This window comes from Pinus tabuliformis, chromosome 1_2 (genome assembly GCF_031772625.1).
Source record: "Pinus tabuliformis cultivar Carrire ecotype Pingquan chromosome 1_2, CPIR1, whole genome shotgun sequence".
In the NCBI taxonomy this organism is placed as follows: domain Eukaryota; kingdom Viridiplantae; phylum Streptophyta; class Pinopsida; order Pinales; family Pinaceae; genus Pinus; species Pinus tabuliformis.
The window spans coordinates 1,312,482,927-1,312,488,926 of record NC_142298.1 but is presented as its reverse complement, the minus strand read 5'-3'; positions in this window follow the sequence as shown (position 1 = coordinate 1,312,488,926).

Genomic DNA, 6,000 nt, shown 5'->3' with positions numbered 1-6,000 from the left:
CTCAAGAAAAATGGGGAATGGCATATGTGTCTAGACTTTAGGGCCCTCAATAAGTTGACAGTCAAAGATAAATTTCCCATCCCAGTTGTTGATGATTTGCTGGATGAACTAAATGGGGCTCAATTCTTCACTAAGCTTGAGCTTCGCTCAGGCTACCACCAAATTCACATGAAAGAAGTCGACATTCCAAACACTGCTTTCAGAACTCATGAAGGCCATTATGAGTTCCTGGTCATGCCATTCGATCTTTGTAATGCCCCATCCACTTTTCAGAGCCTTATGAACCACCTGCTCAAACCATATCTCAGAAAATTTGTCCTTGTTTTCTTCAATGACATCCTCATCTACAGTCGCACATGGGCCGCACATCTTCAGCATGTAGATCTCCTCTTGCAACTGCTCTACGAGCATAAATTGTTTGTTAAGATGTCTAAGTGTTCTTTTGGCATGGAAGAAGTTGAGTATTTGGAACACATTGTGGGGTGTGAAGGTGTCAGGGTGGACCCCAAAAAAGATCTAGGCAATGCAGGATTGGCCTCAACCTAAGACCTTGAAGAGCTTGAGAGTATGTTTGGGTCTCACGGGCTACTATCGCAAATTTGTCCACAATTATGGTCGCATTGCGAGGCCCCTCACTCAACTCCTCAGGAAAAATTCATTCCTCTGGAATGATGAAGCACAATACGCCTTTATAGCTCTCAAAAATGCCATGTGTTCCACTCCAGTCTTAGCACTACCTGACTACACCAAATCTTTTGTCATTGAATGTGATGCTTCGTGTATGGGTATTGGGGCGGTCTTAATGCAGGAATGTCGACCATTGGCCTTCACAAGCCAACAACTAAGTGGAAAGAATCTGGGACAATCTACCTATGAGAAGGAGATGATGGCCATCTTACATGCAGTAGATACCTAGCGACCTTACTTATTGGGGCGACGCTTCCAAATCCGCATAGACCATCAAAGCCTTAAATATTTTTTGGAGCAACGCCTATCCTCACCACAACAAAATAAATGGCTCGCCAAAATGCTGGGATATGATTATGAGATAATTTACAAGAAAGGGCGCGAAAATATTGTAGCAGATGCATTATCTCGCCAATTTGAGGAGGAAACTACCTTGCTCATAATTTCCCTTCCCATTCCAGAATGGATTGAACTTTTGAAGAGGCTCGCAAGGAATGGTTTTCACATCTCTGGCTCTCCCAACTCATTACTCAATTGCAGGCGGATCCAAATTCCACCGAGGGTTACTCGTGGTAGGATGAGATTCTTTGCTACAAGGACAGAGTTGTAATATCACCAACATCCACCCTCAAAAGCCGCATTTTGGCGGAGTTGCACTCATCTCCCACTGTAGGACATTCAGGATTTTAGAAGATGTATGCTCGCACTCAAAGATCATTTTTTTGGATAGGAATGAAAAAGGACATTCTTACTTTTGTCGCTGAATGTGACGTTTGTCAGCGCAACAAAGGAGAGACAGTCAAAGCACCAGGCACATTACAACCATTGCCCATCCCGGCATCAATATGGACAGAGGTTTCTATGGATTTCATTACAGGTCTTCCAAAGTCAGAAAACAAGTCAGTCATCATGGTGGTTGTGGACAGAGTTTCTAAGTATGCTCATTTTTTGCGCCCTACCCCACTCTTTTACACCGACTTTGGTTGCTCAATCTTTCATGGATCAGATCTTCAAATTGCATGGCATGCCCACTTACATTGTGTCTGATTGTGACCCGGTGTTCACCAGTAATTTTTGGCAGGAACTATTCCAGCTACAAGGTACCCAACTAAAACTCAGTACTTCCTATCATCCACAAACTGATGGTCAAACTGAAGCAGTCAACAAATGTCTGGAAACCTACCTTAGGTGTTTCACTTCAGAAAAACAACATCTCTGGGTACAGTGGTTACCTCTAGCTGAATGGTGGTATAACACCAACTATCATGCCACCACCAAAATTACTCCTTATGAAGCAGTTTATGGTCAACTCCCTCCTTCCCCTACTTCTTATATCAAGGGGTGCTCGAAGGTACAAGCAGTGGATCAACTCCTACAGAACCACACAAGCATGATCGCCCATCTTAGAGAGAATCTTCATCAAGCTCAAAACCGCATGAAGCAACAGGTAGATCAGCATCGCTCAGAACGCTAATTTCAAGAAGGGGATCAGGTATTTTTAAGGCTGCAACCATATAAGCAAACATCACTCAAAGACAAGGGTTGTCAGAAGCTATCTCCAAAATTCTACGGACCATATCAAGTACTTCAACGCATTGGAAAAGTGGCCTACAAGCTAGCTTTGCCAGCCACCGCAAAAATCCATCCAGTTTTCCATGTCTCATGCCTCAAGAAAGTGATTGGGAACAATTGCAGAATTCAAACCAATCTACCTGAACTGGATGAAGAAAGGTCAATCTGGCTCTAACTTGAATAGGTCCTAGATACACGAGAACGGCACCTGCGTGGCCGCATGATCAAGGAACTCCTTTTCAAGTGGAAAGACACCTCTCCTTAAGATGCAACCTGGGAACCAACCACTATTCTTCAGCAGTTTCCGTAGCTTCAGCCTTGAGGACAAGGCTATTCTTATGGGGGAGGGCATGTTAGAGTCCCACCCTGACTCTCCCTTATTTATGTAATAGGATCGAGTCATAATTATAGTTAAGTAAAGAGTTAATAAAGCCCATATTAATAATTGTAAGTGGTTAACCCGCATTTAATGACAAGACCACCGTTAGTTGCAAATGGGCCATGGTATTAGATAGATGGCATTAATAAGAACCATGGTACTGCCCCATGGTATTGCATGTATGAATCCTATATAAAGGATAGAGACTCCCTGCGAGGAGCATCGTGTCTTATTTTGTAATCGAGCTCAGCTCTATTGGAGGTTGCCCCCTCGAAGAGGCAAGTGAACTTTGATTTCTGAATAATAAAATACTTGTTGTTATTGCTCTTATTCTATGTTCTGGGTATATTTTTTTCGCATATTTGGTATTCTGGTATCGTCTTGCAAGATTAAGAGCATAACAACGCTGGTCAATAGTCTGAAATTTCGATTTTGTTTTAGCCCAAAATATTTGTCCTCTTAGCCGCATGTGAGAGAGAGAGAAAGAGAGAGAAGATGCTCAAGTTGTACAAACCAATCTGATGAAGAGAGAGAATGATGTGCAAGTGAATGATGTCCAAATGAGGTGTGAGGTCTCTTCTATTTATACACTTTGTTGTGGGTGAAGAGACACATCCATTGGGCTTCTTGAACCTGCATTAAGTTGAGGTTGACCTGAACAATTTGTACATGTGAGAGAATAAATTCAAAATCACACTTCTACTTGTCCGAATGAGATGATCTTTGAATCAATCTTGGACCTCTTGAAAAGAGGAATCCAATGCAATAATCATCTCCATCATATGCGCTGTCCCAAGGTGGAATTTGACCCTAGTTTCCAATTTTAACACTTTTTTTTCACTCATCTACAACAAATGGCAAAGATCTAAGATCTGCTATCCACCTTGCCTTTATCAATCCTAATTCAACAACCAGCATCTTACCCTAAAAACCCTAGCTATTTGACTCCATCACCCAACCAAGCCCTACATCAACACAACCTATTCAAAAGATCTAGCCACCGTGTGAAAGTAAGAGAGAGCCCTCTCTGGATTGAAGGGGCTAGCCTTCAATCTACAAGTTGGAGTGAAAATCTTACTTTGAAAACTTCTCTCCCACAACCAAGACAAACTTTCTGAGTGCTAATAGATGCTAGGGTATTTGGGTACTAAAGGATGGGACCTATTTTGTGAATACGAAATATGGATGCTCACTACTGGAGTCTATTCTTTACACATCAAGGCAGTCAAAATTCGAAACAAAGAAAATGGTCACTGTCTCAGAGTTGAGACTAAGTTCTCTGATGTTAATCATTTTTCTTAATCTTTTCAGATCCATCACACTGAGTTTTGAGAATCGATGTTTCGAGCCAACAAGTGTGGCTCGTCATCAGGATTGAAAGTTGAGAAATCCAATCAAGATCAATAGTATAAATGGAGAGAGATAGATATAAGTTAAGATATAGATGAATGCTAAAGAAATCTAAAAAAGAAAATTAACCCAAGAATAAAGAAAAAGAAACAAAATTAATAATAAAAATATTAATATATATAATAAACATCATTAATATAATAGAATAATAATATATAAAATAATACGAGACTATAACCATAAATACCAAAGGTTATATCTATATTTTCAAAATAATTATTAAATAAGGAAAGACCTAAATTAAAGTAATAATAATAATTAATATAATAATGTAATAATATAGAAATAAATATAGCAATGATCATTTTATAGCCTTATAAATCAAACAAAGATTATTTCTCAAAGCACGAAAGGCCAGTTAAAGGAAAATATGTGATCTATACACGTGTTGAACATTTGAAGTATGATATAACGAACTTGTGTTTTCTTTAAAGATGTTGCATTGTATATCAGAATGTGTTCAGAAGTACGATGTTGTTTTGAACCTACGAGTTCTTAAAGTATTGATGCCATTTGTTGTCATGAACCTTGCACTACTAAGTAAAGGCCTTAGAAGATGCATTGCATATGCTACTAATATTGATTGTTGATGCTAGGGTATTTGGATCAGTAAAAAGTAAAGGATGGGACTTGTTTTGTGAATATGAAATATGGATGCCCAGTCCCAGAGTCTATTCTTTGCACATCAAGGCAATCAAAATTCAAAATAAGGAGAATTATTATTGTGTTAGAGTTAAGACTTCTCTGATGTGGTCCAAGAGTCTATTCTTTGCACATCAAGGCAATCAAAATTCAAAATAAGGAAAATGATCATTGTCTTAGAGTTACGACTTCGCTGATGTGAATCATTTTGCTCAAAAAAATTAGATTCATCACACTAAGTTTTTAGAACTGAAGTTTCGAGCCAATAAGTGTGGCTCATCATCAAGATTGAAAGAGAGTGTGGCTCATCATCAAGATTGAAAGAGAGAAACCCGATCAAGATCAATAATATAAATAGGAGAGATAGATATATATTACGATATTGATGAAAGTTAAAAAAATCTAAAAAAATAAAATTAACCTAAAACTAAAAGAAAAAAAAAAAAAAACCTAAATTAATAATAAAAATAAAAATATATAATACACATCAGTAATATATAAAATAATAAGAAACTATAACCGGTAATACCAAAGGTTATAACTATATGTTCAAAATAATTATTAAATAGGGAAATACCTAACTAAAGTAATAATAATAATTAATTTAATAATATATAGATAAATATTATAATGAATATATTACTAATATTATATTTATATTATTATTAATATTATATATTTATATTTATATTTTAAATTTTGTTTTTTTGGGCCTTTACTTGGGTTAATTTTATTTTTTAGATTTCTTTAAAGTATATTTGTCTCTCTCCTATATTATTGATCTTGATCAGATTTCTCACCTTTCAATCCTGGTGACGAGCCATGTTGACTTCAAACAACGTTTCTAAGTTTTAGTATGGAGGATCACTGTCACTAACATATACTTAAAGAAAGCACACATTGATAGAACAAGTTTGTTGACATGGCAAACTTACAATGAAGAAGACGATGAATTCCTCTTCAAGTTTGGAGACCGAAGTCCTCTTGAGGAAAATAAGTCTTTTGCAGAAACGGAGGTGTCCTTATTATTACCACTACTTATTGCCTTCAATATCTCACTGTTACATAGGTCACTGTATCAATGTTATCAAGGTTACTGCCATATTACTGTGATACAACATGGTCACTGCTATATATAGGGTTACTGGCTACTGCCAAACTCCATGAAATCACTTGTCATGTTGACCATAGTTCGTATATCAATATTACGAGCCACAAAGATTTAGTTATGAACTATAGAGATATCAAGATGATCCATAGAGATAATCGTGTGAATCAGAGCCACTGTTACAAGACATACGAGCCACTCT